Genomic DNA, 19669 nt, shown 5'->3' on the forward strand with positions numbered 1-19669 from the left:
GCAGAGATTCTGAGCTAGGGTGCTCCAACTTTGCAACTCATTGGAGCCACCTGGAGGGTTTTAACCCTCCCAATGTGCAGGTCACAGCCTGACCAATTAAGTCAGAACCCAGGGGTGCGGTAGGTGGGGCAGGAGGACTGGTTGTTTCTAAGGGTGATTCCAGTGCCCAAGGCAATAGGAAAAAATATTGTTTTCAAAATAACTGGGTCTGGGTGGAGCCTGAGACTCTGCATTTCTACAAGCTTGCAGGTGATACTGCTCGTCCAGGGACCCCACTTGGAACATCAAGTTTTAAACCCTGGCTGAACACAATAATTACCTGGGGAGCTTTTAGACCCCATCCCAGGGGAATTGAATGTGAGTTTCTGGGTCCCAGAGGCAGCATTCTGTATTTTCCTGAAACTGTGCCCTTGATTCTAATGTGCTTGGGTCAAGGGGTGCAAACACCTGGCTTTGAATCCCACAGCGTGGGACCGTGGATGAGTTCCTTTGTTCTCTGAGCCTCAGTTTCCCTATCTATACAATAGGGATGGTGTGTGTGTCCTGGGGGCCTTGAATGGGACTTAGACTTGGCCAGGTGGTCTGGTGGGCAGGTGACACCCAACTTTTATTCACCTGGGCTGAGAAGCATGAGGAAGCATCCTGAGAAAGCACAGTTCTTACAGAACCTAGAGTTCTTTCTGGAGAGAGAGAGAGAGAAATCAGTGAAACAGGTGGGCCACTCTGGGACTCGGCCCGTCGGCCACGTGGAGAGGGTCCTTGTCCCCACAGCATCCTTGGGGATCCTGCCAGGTTCTGACCCCTGGCTCTGCCCTTCTCATGCCCCTGGGTACCCCAGGGCCTTGCCATCCAGGAAGAAACCGGTCTGATGGGCAATCAGTTCCTTCCAAGCTTTGGAATCAAAAGACTTAGTCTCAAACCCCAGCCCTGCTGTGTGACCTTGGGCAAGTGACTTAACCTCTCTGGGCTCTCTTCTTCATCTCTGTAAAATAGGAATGATAAGGATCCCTCTAAGGTCATTGTGAGGTAAAAAGAGGCATTATGTGCACATGACAAATATTATTATTTTGATTTGTGCTGGCTTGAATGAAATAGGTGTTAAGGAATAGGTAGGATTGTGAGGTCAGGTTGGAAAATGGAGAAATTAAAAGGAAAAATATTTTCAACTTTTCAGAAAACATCTAGATGCTCCCGACGGAAATCTGTTTTTCAGCTGTGGCAGCACCGCCCCCAGGCTTCCAGTCTCAGCAGAAAAGGGCTGCTTTCTGGAGCTGTGTGCCCTGGAAACAGCGCCCAGTGCTCTCAGAGCCCACATGGGCCGAGGGCCTCTGGGAAGTCGGGCTCAATCCAGTCTGACCAGACCTGGGGTGTTTGCCTGGGTGCTCAGGATTGCCTCGACATGGCCTGGCCGTGTCCGAGCGTGTGAGACTCCACTGTGGGGCCTGACAGCCCCGCTTGGCAGTGGGCTGGGCTGCACGTTGGCGCCAGGACTGGGAGGATGACGAAGTGCTGAAATCTGCCCGAGACGGAGTAGTATCAGATTGTGTGGCTGCCAGCTCCACGCTCCACGCTCAGCGAGCGCATCCTTGGCGACCGACGGGGAGACAGGAGGGCAGGGCTGACAGTTATCAGCTGGGGAGCTGGCCAGACATGGCCCAGGGGCTGAGCTAGCGTGGGTGGTAGAAAGCAGCACTGGACTGGGAGGAAGGCCCCTGATTCTGTCCGTGTCGCTGACCAGGTGATGAGAGAGTCGGCCACGCAGTGAAGAGTGGAGGCCCTGATGTCACATGCGTGTGTGGGCCCTGCCGCACCCTGCCTCGGATGCATGGATGCAGATAGATGATGGGTTAGACAGATGGATGAATAAACAGGCAATAGAGACAGAGATATATGTAGATGATAGACAGATAGATGATAGATAGGTGACTGATAGATAGATGATAGATAGATGATAGACAGATAGATGACAGGTGATTGTTAGATATATATAGATAGATGATAGATACATAGATGATAGATCGATAGATAGGTGATAGATATATAGATGATAGATACATAGCTAAATAGATAGATGATTGATAAATAGATGATAGATAATAGACAGATAGATGATAGATATATAGATAGATGATAGATCATAGATAGAAAGATGATAGAGATGGGTGGGTAGAAATGGATGACAGATAATATAGATAGATGTAGATATGGCAATTGGGAAATTTTGGGCAGTAACTGGATATCTGATTATTTTGAAGAATTATTGTTCATTTTTCCGGTGTGAAAATGGTCCTGTACACAGAGTAGACCATGGCTAGGCCTGGCCAGTCGAATTCCTGCATGAATTTTACTTACATATGCTGAGGAGAGAGTGGCTTCCACTTACCTCTTGGATCTCCAGGACCCAACAAATAGCAAGAAGGAGAAAAATAAAACCAGATCACCGTGCAGCGCAGGTTTGCTGTCCTCCAGGCACTCACTTCGGGCAGAGAAACCGATGAACAAGGCAGGGGTTTGTGCTCGACGAGATGGAAAATTCTGTTCCTCAGTTACACCAGCCCCATTGCAGTGCTCTAAGAGCCACACATGTCAACCACCTGGGACAGTGAGGTTCTGGAATGTTCCATTGTAGCAACCCGTTCTTCTGGACGGCGCTGTGTTAGGGAGTCTGAGAATAGGTGCAGCTCTTGTGAGGGCAGCGAGCTAAGAGGTGTTGCCGTGCAAGGTGGGAGTGAGCAGGGCTGTGTGCAGCGGCGACGGTGGGCAGCTCTGCCCGGTGTGTGGGCGCCCCGGCCGCCATCCCGCTGGGAGCATGCAGGAGAGTCCCTGGGCTTCCAGAGCCCACGTCCTGCGTGGAGAGGAGCGTTAGTCGGCTACTCCCTCCTCCTCCTTCACCACGAAGGCAGCTTTTGTTAACCCGCCCGCCAGCATCTTACTGTTTATTGGCTTCCCGAGTTAGACTCACTGTGTCCAGGGCGGCTCCAGGTCTGCATCTGGCATCTCCTCTTCAAGTTTCAGTGCATGTCCCAGTGTCTCTCCCCAAATTAACACCCCCAGCTGCCCCTTTCCTTGTGCCCGGCGTGCAAAGCAGGCCAACAATGCCACTGGTTCCCCTCTGGGGGCTGGCAACCACAAACAGCCCAAGCCCCGCTCAATTTCAGCCCATCACTAACCCTCCAGACCCGTCCCCCAACCTGCCGGGACCAAGCCCTGACCCCCACGGTCTGCTTCTGTCCATGACTCCAACTCCCAAATGACCTAAATCTACCCAAACCATTTTGTCGTTTTAGTACAGAGGACACCAAGGATGGCCCTTTCTACAATGAGCCACTGTGATGCTGGAGCTGAAATGGCTCTTCTGAAGCCGAGGTGGGTCCACTCGGGAGGAAGGGAGACCTTCCGCTCAGCGTGGACTCAGTGCCCACATCCTGGGCTTCTCGTCACTCACATCATTTGAGGTTGGAGGTAGCTTTTTCTCTTGGCTAAATGTTTATTGTGGAATTGATGGAAGCTGCCGGTCTGCAATGACTTCTGAGGTGTCTGGGCTCCAAGTGGCTGTTGGTAAAAGATTTATTGGGGACGTGGAAGGTTCTGGACAATTCAGACTCTGTGGCTCAGTTTCTCCACTCGCCTGGCTGGCCCGGGTCTGGAAGGAGTAAAGTAAATGGCAGCTGGGAGCTGCTGATGAAACAGATCAAACAAAGCCCCTGGGAAGGTTTGCCGGGGTCGGGAAGCAGAATGACTTGCGGTGGCTGGACGCTGGGTGATGCAGGTGCGGCTGTAGAATCGGAGAGCGTGGTGTTGGGCAGCAGGTGGCCAGGGACCAGGAGCTCCAGCAGGTGGGCAGGGTGCCCACCCAGCAGTAGGAGGACAGACGCCGGAGGCAGTGAGGTTTGGGTGCACCTTGCAGGGTCTTCTGTGATGCTGGATTCAGGGACAGGAGCCCAGAGCCTGGAAGGACTGAGAAAAGTCAAACAGAGCCCCAAGCCTGGGAAAGATAGAGCATCAGGCCAGGACGTGGGCTCATAGTAACAAGGCAGGAAGACACATGCTCAATCAGGAACCCTGGTGGACCCATGGACACAAGGAAGAAGCTAAGAGCCCAGTCGCTGGAACTTGTTTGCCACAGAAAGATTCTGAAATGATTGTGTCTGCCAAGTGAAGCCCCGCCAGGCTGTTTACAAACCCAGACGTATACACGCCCCTGTGGGGCCCACACTCCTCCCTCATGGCACTGGATCACGTTGGCTCTAGTCTCAGGCAGGAACTGCCCTCATGGAGGCAGAATGCCTGCCTGAGTACCAGGCTTGCATCCTATCTCCCTGAGCTACCCCAGCCAGAGAAATTTTTTGGTTTCCCAGTATATCTAAAAGTTATGTTTACACTACACTGCGGTCCATTAAGTGTACAGTAGCATTGTCTCAAACACAACGTTCATACCTTAATTTTTCAAAAGTTGTTGCTAAAAAAGGCTAACCATGAACCTTCACCGAGTCATAGTAGTAACATCTACGGTCACTGATCACAAATCACCATAACAAATATAATAACAATGAAAACGTTTGAAATACTGTGAGAATTACCCAAAATGCGACACAGAGACATGAAGTAAGCAAATGCTGTTGGAAAAACGGCGCCGATGGACTTGCCTGATGCAGGGTTGCCACAAACCAGCAATTTGTAAAAAACTGGAAGTGAGATAAAGCAAAGTGCAGTAAAACAAGGTGTGCAGGGACTTCCCTGGTGGCGCAGTGGTTAAGAATTCGCCTGCCAATGCAGGGGACACGTGTTCGAGCCCTGGTCTAGGAAGATCCCACATGCCGTGGAGCAACTAAGCCCGTGTGCCACAACTACTGAGCCTGTGCTCTAGAGCCTGCGAGCCACAACTACTGAAGCCCACACACCTAGAGCCTGTGCTCTGTAACAAGAGAAGCCACTGCAACGAGAAGCCCGCGCACCACAACAAAGAGTAGTCCCCGCTCGCCGCAACTAGAGAAAGACTGAGCGCAGCAACGAAGACCCAATGCAGCCCAAAATAAATAAATTTAAAACAAAACAAAACAAAACAAGGTGTACCTGTACTGAGCGGGCAAAACAACAAATGTCGATCTTGTCCTGGGGCCGGGCCACCCTGCACTGTACTCCTCCAGTGTCTGACGTGGTGGGGGACACTTGTTCACCTTCCTGTGATGTTAGGAGCACTCGCTGGACATGTTTTGGGGCAGTAGACGTGGATTCCCGCCTCGTGTACCACAGGGCTGGAAGACAGGGAACTACGCTTCTCCACAGACGAGAAGCTCTCACACGAGGTTTGGAAGGCAGAAGCCACCCGTGTTTCTCTGGCAGCCACAGAGGACGCATTTGGCAAATGCGCGTTTTTGTAGCTGCCTCTGTGTTCCCTTGCCAGCCCCCTGCTCGGGCCCACAAGGCGGCCCTGTCAGCAAGGTTTTCTGCAGTTTTCTGACCGCTGGGCAACAGCACCAGTCCGTTGAGTCTTTGAATTCCACTCACAGTGACAAACCTGCAAGCTGGATACAACCTCTCCTGACATCCCTCTGCCAGGCTCTCTGAAGGTTTGATTCCCTAATGCCCTACACCCAGTCCCTTCCCTTTGAAATACCTGGTATTGCTTCAGTTTTCCTAACAGGACCCTGACTGTAACAGGGAACTCTGGTGGAAATTTTTAAGAAGCTCTCATCTACCCAAACATCTCTTTTTCTGAGGAGAAAACAGTGGTCCATGGGGAAGACACCCTGTCACGGTCACCAGTTTGCAGACTCGCTCCTTGAATCCTCACAGCCCAGAACCAGGGCCACCAGCCACGTGGCCACTTAGATGTAAATGAGTTACAATTGAAGCAAATTTAAAATGCAGCTCCTCAATTGCCGTCTCCACATTATAAGTGCTTGGTGGCTACCATATGGGAGACCACGCACATGTATATTCTATTAGAGAACATTCCCGTCGCTGCAGAAAGTTCTTTTGGACAGTGCTGTTCTCGGCAATCATCTGTAAATCTCTGCCCCTTTTGCAGAAGCACTAGAGGGGTGACTCCTTCCAACTCACTTGTGTTAAAAATGGAAAAACTGAAACCCAGATTCAGATAGTGACTCAAGATTTCCCAGGAGCCCAACAAGGCCAAATCTCACTTCCCTCCACTAATTTGAGTCATCTGGTGGTTCAAATCAAAAATGTTTATTTTCATGTCAAATACGACACTAATCCAGGAAACAATTTTCAATCGTTAAAAACACCACACAAACAAACAAACAAAAAAACCATTAAGAATGGTAAAAGAAAAACAAATAAGTAGTTATTCTTATAAATAACCCATTAGCACTGATCTTTCAATGGATTCAACCAACTGCCTTTTAAATACTATGGTGCTTGGTTTCTTTTGATGATTATTATTCCCAAATCAAACCATGTTTTGTATCTGATTCAGATTCAAAGATTCTAAGTAGGACTTTAATTCTTCCCTTTCCCTTTTTTTTTTTGGCCCCACCGTGCAGCCTGTGGGATCTTAGTTCCCCACCAGGGATTGAACCCGTGCCCCCTGCATTGTGAGCGTGGAGTCTTAACCCTAAGTAGGACTTTAAATGGGATGTTGGCAACAATGTCTGTAAGAGCCGAGTGATGGAAACCAGGGTTCATTCTGTGAATCATGGCACACGTCTGTTTTCTACGAGTTGGTCACTGGGGGATAAATCCCTTCCTGATAAAAGGATTTAACTGGGTAAGTTTTTCAAATCACTGTGGGAGCATGTTTTCTTGGAAGGAACCATGAGTGTTTCGTATGTAGGAGTAGTTATTTCTTAGAAGACTTTTTCCTCTTTAAGCCTTTCTGGAACAGATGTCTAGGCTCTGACCACCTGGGAGTCCAGGGGATGCCCCACTGGCAGGCAGTGAAGAATACGATGGGACGCGGCGTCTGGGGTCCCTGAAATGGGAGTTTCGAAAAGAGCGAATAGAACCTTGAAGGAAAGCAATGTGCTTTTCCTCAACATAAGGTTTCCTCCCCCAAAACAGCGTCAGAGACTGTCGGAAGCTGGGCATCCTTCCAAAGGTTAGAGACGGGGCTAAAACATATCCTTTTAGCCTTTTCGGATGGCCATTTCTGTCTCGGAAATGTTAAATACTGTCTCACCACGGTTGCCAAAGCCCATCCCTTGAGCACAGCCCGGCGGGTAAGCTTCTGGGGACCAGGGCTGAGCGGCAGAGAGGAGTGCTCTCGTGCGTCCAGTCCGAGCCGGCGGTGCAGCCTGCAGGGCTCGCTGGAGGCTCAGACGCTCAGGAGAAGCATGCTGGGTGGGAAAGGCCTGAGCAGCGGGCCTGTATTTGCCGGCTCACTGGTAAATGTATCTGCGGTCTTTTCCTGTCTTCAGTACTTCCTACGTTCCTTGCATAGGGAATCCTGCGTCTCTTTCGAAGCATCAGATGCTTGCCCACTGAGGGAGCTGAAGCACTGCGGAAGTTCATGGCAGAAGGGCGCCTGACCGCGGAGAAGCTTTGGACTAAGCACAGCTCTTTCTCCAGCCTCCGGGGCAGCTTCCTGGCAGGGCCAGCGGCCACCTCTGCTTCAGCAGAGGCTGCCAGTGCCCTGCCCTCACGCCCTCACCCTGCCTGAACATCCAACGGCTTCCCAGGGCAAGCTCCTGAGCCCTGCCTGAGGGCGCCCCTGGCCACAGCCCTCCTCTCCGAGCTCATATCAGGCCAACCCTTTCTACCTCTAAATGATCACTTTGGCAACTCGTTTGAAATAGTGTTTGCTCACACTTCCTACCAACCCCGGGAGGCAAGCTATATGATTCCCACTTCCCAACAGGGGTGGAGGAAAGGCTTAAGGAGGTGACTTGGCCAGGGTCACAGAACCGGAAGACGACAGAGCTGTGGCATCAACCCAGGTCTCCCGGCTCCAGATGCAGTGGTCTGCTGCTCCACGCAAACCCCAGAGGGGACAGACCCCTAGAGCCTCGTGGGCCTTGTCACCGTGACCGACAACATATGGCCGTGACTGAGTCAGGAGTCAGGAGAGGGAACGTTTATCTGTGCTTGTCCTACAGTCACATCAGCTGCCTTGTCCTCGGGCAGTGGCTGTACCATCTGAGTAGACACAACAAACTTTTAATAACTCTACACAACTCTAAACCAGAAGTGTATTTTTACTCTTGTGAGTCAGCCATTTATTTGTCAATAATGGCCAGTAAAGGAAAAGGCCCAGGGGCCATTTATAAACAGACCGTAGACCCTAGAGACCTCCCAGGGGAACCAAACTGTCTAGAAATGCACTGGTCCCTGCAAACTGTTCCACAGGGACAGACAAGCACTGGGAGCCGCCTGGGAAGTGGGTTGTGGGGGTGCCAGAGGCGGAGGAGACATTCGCAGGAGACAGCAGAGTGGCGGCACATGGGCCTCGGGCAGACGTGCATCCCAGCTCCACTGGGGACCCTTCGGGCAGAGTGATTAGCTCTGCTGGGCCCCAGCTTCATCATCTGCGAAGCGGGCAAGATGATACCAGCCTTTCAGGGCTTCGTGGAGATTAGAGATCAGGTCCATAGAGGACAGTGCTCGAATGTCACTCGTGACGGTGAACAGGGTGCTGGCGGTGACCGTGATGGTGGTATGATGGGAAGGGGGATTTGATCAGTGTCCATTCTCCAAAAAGGAACCGCATTAGCTGAACACCTACTGCGTCCCAGGTGCTCACCACATATTGGGAGAGGAAGACGTGTGTAAATGCAGCCCCTCTGCAAAGAGTAAGAAGTAGAGGAACAAGAGTTCTGTCTCGCTGGGACACTGTCCGGCAGGACAGAGCTCAGAGGGCACACAGCCCATGACCAGGCAGTTTCCTTCCCTGAGTATATCCCCAGTGGAATCTAGGATTGTGTTCTACAAGGAGGCATATGCGCAAGAGCCCTCACGGTTACTGCCAACACTCAAGGACTTCAGACAACCCAAGCCCCCCCCAAGCAGTAGAACGAAGAGGTCGTGGTTTCTTCATCTAGGGGAATATTACACAGCAGTGAAAACGGACCAACCACTGCCACAAACAACCACGTGGATGAGTCTCCATCATAGCACCGAGGGAAGGAAGGCAGACACAAGAGCACATGCTGTTTGAATCAATTTATACAGCAGTCGAGAACAGATAAAACTAACTGATGGTGATGGAAGTCAAAGGGGCAGTTATCTCTAGGGTGGGGGGTATTGACTAGGAAAGGGCACAAGGGAACTTACTGGGTGACGGAAATATTCCAAATCATAACCTGAGAGGTGATCAAAAGAGTGTCCACATGTCTAAAATGTTATGGATATTGTGTATATATATATATATGTATATATATATATATATATTTTAAGAGTAAGATATAGTCATAAAAATATCAAGACTGAAAAAAAAAATCAAGACTGGAAACTACCTAAGAGACCACTTTGTGATGCAAACTCAAAAGTCTACAAGGGCCAGGAAGATAATAAGAGTCACTGACATGGGCCAGGTGTAAGGCCATAGGCACTAGGCTGCTGATATTGCTATCAAGGATAAGATCTGTGAGATACAGTGTGTTTTAAAATATGTTTCTTTGAACCAAAGAAAACGGCCAAGCTCTCATGCCCCCAGCCATCGGCTGCAAGTCTGAGGCCTCTGTATGCAATCCTTCACTCCCCAGTCGGGAGCACAGGGGCCCAGAGACACCGCTGGCACAGCTGAGTGGTGGAAAGAGAGTGAGCCTCTTTCAAACACTGTGAAACAGGCAGCAGGCTGCGGTGCAGGGGCCCGGGCTGGGAAGTTAAAAGGTCCCGTTTCCATCCGAAAGACCTAAGACTCCTGGAGTAGGTCACTTAACCTTGCTCAGTGCCTCCATTTCTTTATCAAATGGATGCTTCTTGAGTATCACCTGCTTGGCTACAGAAACTCCATCTTACATCTTTGCCATTCCACCGGGGTGCCTAGCTCATTGTAGGTGCCCAGCAAACATTGCTTGGTCAAATTAATCAATCATCAATCAATCCATCATTCTGGACCATATCAAAGGGACGTGCTGAGAAAAAGGGGTAAATATGAAAATACTCGGTAAGGTTATCAAAATGAAAGGTGCTAGCTGGAAGTCTATCACAGGAAGCCAGCTGTCAGCAACAGTGACGCTGAGGACGCTTGGATTCAGATACCTGGTCTAGGACTAGAACTTCTCCCTCTGAAGCAATTCAGGTTGGCCATCGCAAAGCGATTAGACCAGTCCCTAATCTGTTTGCAGACATCCTGTTTGTCCAATGTGTGCTTTTAAATGTAATTTTAGCAGATGTGTTTCATTAGGACTCTTTTGGTTGAAGGTGACAAAAACACAACACACTCTGGCTTAAGCAAATTGGCTTAAGAATTTTTCGGTTCCTCTAATCAAATATCTGGGGCAGAGTGAGCCTCAGAGACTCAAAGGCTGTTCTCCCCTCCCACCCCCGACATTTTCTCTTTTTTATTCCAAGAAAAAAAAACCCACCAAACTGACTTTCTCCTCCTTGATACAGTCGGATGGTGTGGGAGAGAACTGAAAAGGGGGAAGCCTTCTCACTGGGTGACTTTCGGGTCAGCTCTGTCCACCCACCAAAGGTGGAAACCACACCTGCAGGCACCTTCCAGGCTCCCATCTTTCTCAGAGAAAGAGCACACGCTTCCCCGCTCCAGTGAGGAAAAACCCTGTGGTAGACTCTGATTGGCCCAACAGGAGTCACATGTCCGAAGCTGGGCCCAATCACTGTGGCCCAGGGGTGGAGTCTGATGCAGACGTAACTACTGGAGGAATCCTGGGCCGCCAGCCCCAATTATTTCTGGTCCTTCAGGCAAGGATTTGTGGGGTTTTTTTTTAGTCTCTACCCAACCACCTGCTTTTCCTCCTGTTATAGTTCCAGAAGGACGGTGAGTGAATGGGGGCGTCAAGAAAAAAGGGTAGGACTTCCTTGGTGGCGCAGTGGTTGGGAGTCCGCCTGCCAACGCAGGAGACGCGGGTTCGTGTCCCGGTCCGGGAAAATCCCACATGTCGCGGAGCGGCTAGGCCCGTGAGCCATGGCCGCTGAGCTTGTGCGTCCGGAGCCTGTGCTCCGCAACGGGAGAGGCCACAACAGTGAGAGGCCCACGTACCGCAAAAAAAAAAAAAAAAGAAAAGAAAAAGAAAAGAGGGTAAAGACTATTGAAGAAGGGGGAGAGGAGAAGAGAGGAGAACTGGTGTCTGGAGGGGTGCGAAATAGACGAATAAATTATGCGTAATAATTATTGTTTACAAGGCATCACTTTCCTCATCTCTTTGTTCCTCCGCCAGAACCCTGGGAGGTGAGGCCAGGGTTCGGGGCAGGGATTACGTCCCACTCCACGGGGGAGACAGCCTGCAGGGAGGTTAAGTGACTGCCTGCATTTACTGGTTAGATTACGAAGAAGAGGAGGAAAAGGACCCAGAATTTCTCGCTGCCTCCCCCAGATCTCCCTCTTCTCCTGCACTTCTGCCAAACATCAGCCAGCACCGGGAGTGTGAGGCTTACCAAAGCACAGACCACTGTTGCACGATTTCATTAATGTTTTCCTTTAAGTCGACTCTCACTTTTCACTTTAAAAGTAAACTTTGAAGTATGGCTGACGATGGACAATCCATATCTCTTGATATGTAGATTGTAAACAAAAGCAGGTACAAGAAAATCAAAGCAATGCTGTTCAGCCCTAGCTAGATATTGTTACCTGGCCACGGCTCCACCCCAGGCCTTGATCTGCCTACCTCACATGAGAAGATTGGCAGGTGTTAGAGGGAAGAAAGACCACGGCCCCAGCAACTGAGGCTCTCCTTGATGCCATCAAATGGCGCGGAGGAGAATGGAAAGGGGGAAACCTTTCTCACTGGGTGACTCATGACATGTTAACACTCAAAATCAAATTTGGAAAAGCATGTTTATTATGGTTGTGTGTTCATTTTCAGGATATCTCTGCTTTCTCCTGCACCCTTATTCCTTCCGGGTCTTAGTACATAATGGAACAGGGTCCTGCCCCTGCAGCATTTGATGTCTTGTAACTGTGGCACCAAATAAGTAAAACAAAAATGTACGTGTGTGTGTGTGTGTGTGTGTGTGAGAGAGAGAGAGAGAGAGAGAGAGAGAGAGAGAGAGAGATGGGGGGGAGTAATACTCAGAGAATGGAGTTAAATATAGGGCCAAAGGGATATTTCAGGGTACAAAAAAGGAAATATTAAGCCTATCAAAATGTAAAATATTCTACTAGAATTGACTCTGAAGTTTTTCAAAAACATAAACCTTAAGCAATTGCATTTTTAGGGGAAGATAAACTTGTTAAATACAAGAATGTAATCAGAAAAATCCAAAATGTGGGAAATGCCACATGATAAATGACCTATTTCTTCCACAAATAAATCGCCCACAGAAAAAAAGAAGCGAGAAACCAAAGGACTAAAAGCCACCAAATGCAACGTATGGCTTCGTTTAGATCCTGATTCAAAGAACCCAATTTTTATAACTTATGAGAAAATAGGGGGAAATTAATCAGGATTTTTATGACATTTAGGAATGTATTGCCAATTTGTGATCAGGGTATTGTGGACTTTTAAAGAGTCTTTCCTTATGTTCTAGAGATACGGACAGAACTATAGAAGAATGAAATGATAGAAAATCCAGGATTCATCTCAAAGTCAAGGTTGATACTGAGCTGATGAGGGCTGAAGCTTGGTGAGTAGTACATGAGGACATTCTCTATTCTTGTATATGTTTTAAAGGTTCCATTATAAAAAGTTTAAAGTAAATCAGGCTTTATAAACATGTAAGTCCCTCCTAAGTTATATTCTCCTAAACTGTGTGGAGCCCAGTCCTCAGAACATCTTCCAGGCTGCCGTTCTCTGGGCGGATAGAATCAAGGTGCTAAAGCAAAAGGATCCACCATTCTCGTCCCTCACCCAGCCCATGGCATGACTCCTGGACACAGAGGCGGTGGGACCCTGGTCCTGGCTTTAGGGGAGGGGGTCCTGACCGGTCTTCAAAGGAAGCAGGTTTTGCCCATTTCACAGCCCACTGAGAATTCACAGTTCTCTAATTGTGAACCAAACATGAACCTTTTTTCAGCTAGGGAGCTCATTTATGCTTGGCAAACGGCAACATCTCATTTCAAAGCCAGGAAGGGAGGACTTTAAAAGATTTAAAACCCAACTCCAAAAGCTCCTTGGACATCAAATAGCTTTTTTGAAACAAGGTTTTGATGAGTTAAGAGCAAATGAATCAGAAACATATGGATTAAATTCCCCTTAAAATCCACATGGGTTTAAAAAATGAAGGGGAATGGAGCTTGGCAAATATCTTTTTCAGTTTTATCAAACCCCAAGCATTTTAAAAACAGTGTGAGATGGTTGGCAAATCCAAAATGCAGCTGAATTCATCCAATGCTAACAGCGGATCTTGGGAAAGGATCTGCTGAACAAGTTGGGGACGCCACGCCAGGGTGGCTGTTAGCTTCTCCTCCATCCAACGAGGACAGGCCTCCCCTCCACACACCGGAAAGCTGTGAGCTGAAGCTCCGGCTCACGGTGCCATAAAGGGGTTCTGGTCTTTGTAGCCGCCGTTCTTCTTGATAACTGCCTTAAAGGAAATTAAGGGGAATTGCAAAAGGCAGCATTTGCATTCTGTTCAGGTCCCCACCCCCAATTAGAGACTTCCTCCAAACCCCCCCCTGTAGACATCTATGGGGAACCCAAAGGGCGCTCAGCAAAAGAAAGTAATGTAGTCACAGCTCTGTGTCCGAGATGGGGCTCCTCCCTCAGGCTCTGGACAGAAACCAAGCACGTGTTCTTTAAGTCCCTCTAGAGGGAGGCCTGTGGTCAGGCATGTACTCAGGGGCCCCTCTGTGCTCAAATGTGGACACCCCAAGCGGGTGACAATGGAGCAGCCCTCAGCCAGCCCTGGAGGCAACTCCTTTTTGTTACAGGTGAGGAAACTGAGTGCTGAGGGCACAGGGCCCCCTGGGGTCACGTGTCGGGATACACAGCAGCAATGCAGGGAGGTGGGCACCAAGCTTCCCGATTCCCAGGCCACACACAGGTCGCATCTCAGATCACATGTTGCACAACCAGAAAACATTCTAGAGCACAGCTAACGATGAGAATCCTTGTGGATGGAGTCCTGAGAGGGGTGCAAAAATGCATCGGTGGCCCCACATTCCTAGAATAAGCACCAGTCCTCGGCATGCATGTCAGTGCTATCTATGGGGTGGCGCCTAATCCATCATATTCATGGAGGACCTGCTAAAGAGATGGATGGGAAGAGCGGTGAGAGAACGGACTCAGGGCCGGCCTGCATCCCACGTAGAGCCGTGCAATGGTGAGTTAGCTACCGAACCCCTCTGTGGCCCAGCTGGCTCGTCTATAAAACGAGGATGCTCATAGCTCCCATCTGAGCCTGTGGTTGGAGGAACTGCATGAGTTTCTACACGAAGGCTGTCGGCGTTGGTTTGGCCCAGGGGACGCGTGCAGTCAATGCCCACTGTTGTGGTTGTTACGCTGTGCCGGTCCCTGCAGATAAATGACCTCACCCTGCTCCATCCTCACCACCGCCCTGATGTCATTACCCCATTGGAGGGATGAGAAATCTGAGGCTCCAAGAGGCTGAATAACTTGCTAACAGGGAGCAAAGCCGGATTTCCAGTCCAGATAGGCCTGGTTCCCGGGCCATCTGGACCCCAGAAGGAGCCTCTCCTCCAAGATGCATGGGCTGGATGTTCAGCCTTAGCTCGGCCCCTCGGCCAGATCTGAGCAGTGGACAAGCTGCATGACCAGTCACCACGGGCCTGTCTGAATCCAAAGCCTCCCACTCATGTTAGCCAAGGAGAGGCCGCAGCCACCCTGACCTCCAGCACAGAGGCCAAGCCCTGCTCTGTGTCCTCCCAGCTGGGTAGCCGTGAGCAAATTCGTTTACTGAACCTCAATCCCCTCATCTTTAAAATGGGTCTGTTGTTGGTATTTACATCACGAGGCTGGAAAAAATAAATGACAGAGGCCTCTGCTGCTCTCGCTTGGCAGAGTTCCCAGCACTTGCTAGCTGCCCGACAATTATGGAGGCTCTGGACTGTGTCGTCACCCACCCTCCAGCCTCCAGCTCCAGAAGGACAAGATGTCTCCATAACAGAGTCCTTCAAAGGCAGTTTCCTTTCTACAACCCAGCATCATGCCTCCCAGAACTTGTCTGGTGTCAAGGCCCAGAAACAACGAAATGCTGGGGCTCCGGTTGTCTGCGTGTCTCCACTGACATTTTGGGGTTGGCCTTCATGGTCGTTTCGCTCGTGAACGTGCACACGGCTGCATCTCATCACGCTTCAAGATCCAGTACTGAACCAATCGCTACAATTCTAAGATGCCACCAAAGACGGCATCCTACAGATGGCCCAGCGTGCTGGGTAATGGGCTCAACCTCCCTCAACCGTGGTTTTCCCATCTGCAAAATGGAGCCAGTAACACCTGCTTCGATGGGACGGTACCAGGAACACAGTAAGTGCTCAATAAATGGTCTTCCCACCATGGGAGACTCTATTCCAATCCCCAGTCCAGTTTCACACCAAGAGCCAAGAAAACCATAGATCAAACCATAACCCATAGGCGCAGGGATGTGTCCGTCCCCTGCGCTTTCTTAAGATGAAAAAAAAGGCTTGCTTCGCTATGTCAGGATCACAGACCTCTTACGCTTTTAAAACCCAAAGAGGAGACTCAGGGCCTTTGAAGCCAACGTAAATACAACTGTTTAACAGCTTATTTTAACTATCCAATGGGAACCCAGTTGCTTAAATGGATTCACGTTGCCAGCAATCTCTTTTTGCGACATGGTATTTGTTAGAAATCAGGATTTTACTTAACTAAATGTCCTGCGGTCGCTCCGCTTTGTTTCTTAACAGGGCTGTCTTTATGTGAGTTTTCTTTGGCTTCCCAATAGAAGAGTAACAGATTCCTTTTGAAGTTTTTTATTGATGAATGAGCCGCTATAAATAACCCTCCGTGGCAGCCGCCCGATCTCTGAAGTTTACTCTGGAATAATAGTAGCAGAGGGAATGAAGGCCAGTTCACGGCAGCGTGTCATGAAATACTTTAATGGGCTTCACACTGTTTAACTTAATCTTTACAGATGTAAAAACAGAAATACAATTATTTTAACAACTATTATTACATATTGCTTTGCTAATGAAAACAAAGTCCTGGGAAGCACTTGGAGACACTGAAGGGACCCTTATGATCCTCATGAAGCTGTGCTGGATGCTGGTGGGGATCCCCGCAATCTGGGGACAGAGGGAGAGTCAGTGATGGAGATTCTTGATCCCCCCAAAGTCTCTTTCTGCCTTCCAACTTGGCCACACGTCCCCACGCACACGCAACCACGCACACGCAACTGCACACACGCACGTCCTAATCATGTGGTCGTACCGAGTGCAGCTTCTTGGAGCTGATTTCAGGCTCGGCTCTACGGTATGAATTATGGGGCCCGTGGAGAATTTCTGTTGCTGGGAAAGACAACCGCTTGCTCTTAATGGAGCTCGAAGGGCTCTTCCTGTTTCTCACAGTCCCCAGCTGCCACTCCGCCTCCTTGATCCTAGCCCTCCCCGCCCCCACCCACACAACTCCAGCTTCCAAGGAGCATCCTCTCGCCAGAGGGGACTGGGATACGACTCACTCGCCAACCCATAAATCCAGAGGTCACGCCTGCAGCTTGAACGTTCTCCCTGCCCCTCTGGGAAGTCGCGGAGATTAAATATGGAACCCCTGGGTCTGGTGCACAGTGCTGTAAAGACCGCCCTCCTCTTTGATTCTTCGGGGAGGTCTTTGCCTACAGAGGCGCGTCCAGAGTCGAGACAGGCATTTTTCTCATGAGCTGCAGCCTAAGCCCCCCTGCCCTCCAGACTGGGAGCCGGGCGTCCCCACGGGACCCTCCACTCTGTAACTCTGTGCCCTGGGGAATTCACTTCCCCTCCCTGCTCCTCGGTGGGGTCCTCGCCAGGAAAACCAGGAGATTGCCTGAATTCTGAACCCTTTGGGAAATGACAGGATTGGGCCGAGAGAAGTCAAAAACATTTATTTTGAAAGCTCAGCTGGAGACTGTGGATTGTATCCGTGGTGAGCAACAGACTTGCCCGCTAGTCAGTGGCCCCTCTGGACTCAAGAAGCCTCCACCCCATAGTTGGGGTGGGGAGTGGGCAGACCCTTGAGAGCCAAATAGAGGGCAGCTCACTCCCAGGGAAAAAAGCCAGGCTGGGGCCCCGGGTGCCTGCCTAGCTCTACGCACGTTTACCCGTCCGATAAGCCGCCCGTCCTGGGCTGAGCGAGTAGAGGAGGAGTGAACAGTCTGTATGGAAAGAAGCACCAGGAGCCGGACAAGTGCCTTCACATGATTGTCCTACAAATACACTGTGTGCTATGCACAAAGCACTGGGTGACAGCAAGCTGAGGGACGCCTGCTCTGGCAGGAGAGTCAGGCGTGGAAAAAGTGCAGTCCCGTTAACAGACATTTTTCTGGACGCCTGCTAAGTGGCAGGCACTAGGCTGGACAGATAGGAAAAAAGGGGCAGAACAGAAAATGACGTAACCTTTGCCCTCATGGAGCACATCGCATCGTGGGGAGGGACAGATGCGGAACTCATCATTGGGTAAATAATGACCTAATTGCAGTTGGGATAAGTAATCTATAGAGCTGCAGAATTCTATAAAAGTGTGTGAAAGGGCAACCAAAGAGAATCTGAAGCTGTGCCGTCCAGCGGGGCTGCGGCTACGTACGTACGCGTCGCTCTTGAGTTCAAGAAACGCAGCTCATCTCAGTTAAGATGTGCCATTAGCGCAGGATACACACCGGATTCCCAAGACTTGGTGCCCAAAGGATGTAAAGCATGTCGTTAAGTTTTATATGAAGTTCACACTGAAAGGATAAAGTCTTGGATAGGTGGGGTTAAGTAAAATAGATTCGCTAAAATGAACTTTACCTGTTCCCTTTCCATGTTTCTTTTTTAAGGTGGCTACTAAAATTGTTAAGTTATTCTTTTTTGGCTCACTGGTCTAGAAGATCCAAATATACATCCCTGATCAAGAAACACTCTATGGCCCTTTAGCTTGAAAATCCCAGAGAGATGGGAAGAAGATGGAAATGTGTCTACGCCACTAGCTCTGTTCTTTGGGTGTGGAGATCTCGCAAAGGGAATATACGGGGTTTCTCAAACCTCAGGGCTATAGAGTCGGATAATTCTCCATTGTGAGGGGCAGTTCTGTGCTTTGTAGGCTGTCCAACAGCATCCCTCAGCACACTAGGTGCCATTAGCACCCCTCCCCTGGTTATGACAACCCAGACTGTCTCCAGACATTGCCAGATGCCCCAGGGGGTAAGATTGCCCCCAGTTGAGAACCAGCCTCCTAGACCAATGCTGGACCAGATGAGGTCAATGGTTATTCCACATTAGAATCACCAGGTGGTCAAGCAACCCACCCAAGCCCAATGCCCTAGCATCTCTGGGAGTGGAGTCTGGGAAGCACATTTTGTTAAGCTCCCTGGATGGTTCTGATGTGCAGACCTGACTGAGAACCTCGTATAGGATGCTGTTTGATAGGCGGTGTGTTCCCTGCCTGTGTCCTTCACTTTAAGAGGTGAGGGGGTGTTTGCCCTGTAGGCCCACTACTTTCACACCCGGTCAGGTGATACTGAAGAGCAGCTACGAGCTTTAAAGACAGGTGTGCTTGGGTCTGATACTTTGCCCAGGACTCGCTTTGCCACCTGGGGAGCGCACTAGTAAAATGCCGCTGGTGAACTGGACACAGCAATCCCCAGCTCCCAGGTTCATTTCAAAATGAAAGAGATTGTGCACATAAAGGCCTCAGGACAGAGCTTGACAGCTGCTTCAGAGCCGGAGAGCCTGAATCCAAACCCTGCTCTGCCACGTGTGGGTTACGAGTTGGGAAGTGACTGAGCTCTCTAAACCGGCTGCCCCACCTGTGAAGGAGGGAAAACTGCCGTCCCGAACTCACAGGGGCTGGGGAGAAGTGAGTGAGTAATAATAATACATGCCAAGTATTATCCTTAGACTAGTCCCCAGCAGAGACCGAGTACTCAGCAAATACTAAAATGATAAGTAGCCCCTCATAGGTCTTATTACTTTTTGGGTAGCTTAAGTTTTTACTGCAAACTCTCGTTCAGTTACACAGAAAGAATTTGCAAGTAGCTCACAGGATCTTTGCAAAGTGGATTCCAAGCTGAGCTCCCAGGAGTGAATCCCTGCCAGTACTGCAGGGCTGGCCACCACGGAAGCGACCACCTCCAGTAGGATCCAACGACTTCAAATCCTGGGCGGCTCTCACGGCTCCAGGTCCCAGGACCACTCTCGTGGTCCGCAGCATCAAAGCAGGTACACTATGCCCTCCTCCCTGCCCACCTGGCCCCCAAGGTCACACCTTTATGTCTGGTGGTGGGCCCCATCCTAGCACACAGAGACGAGCGGGGGGTTCTTTCTTTTCTTCTTGTATTTGAAAGACTGGCTTGAAAGAATGGGAATCTCTCAGGAAATGGAGAGCGTTTAAAAGATTTTGAGTAACCATAAATGTCAACAGTGCATCCGCTGGTGCCTGTCAATTTGCTTTGCTAGTTTTCCCCACCTGAATATAAGGCCCTCGAGGACAGGACC

The 19669-nt window shown here is 49.9% G+C and overlaps 1 long non-coding RNA gene across 2 annotated transcripts; it reads left to right on the forward strand.

Moving 5' to 3' along the window:
• Nucleotides 1–3286: 3286 nt before the first annotated feature.
• On the forward strand, nucleotides 3287–19389 carry LOC308606023. 2 transcript variants are annotated; one of them, XR_014013760.1, is made up of 3 exons: nucleotides 3287–3366; nucleotides 12616–12711; nucleotides 19186–19389. It is a non-coding gene; the product is annotated as an uncharacterized lncRNA (long non-coding RNA). The 2 variants fall into 2 exon arrangements; XR_014013761.1 differs by lacking the exon at nucleotides 3287–3366 and adding an exon at nucleotides 6571–6733.
• The last annotated feature ends 280 nt before the right edge of the window (nucleotides 19390–19669 follow it).

The sequence above is a fragment of the Mesoplodon bidens genome (assembly GCF_964165515.1).
Source record: "Mesoplodon bidens genome assembly, chromosome: 18".
NCBI lineage: Eukaryota > Metazoa > Chordata > Mammalia > Artiodactyla > Ziphiidae > Mesoplodon > Mesoplodon bidens.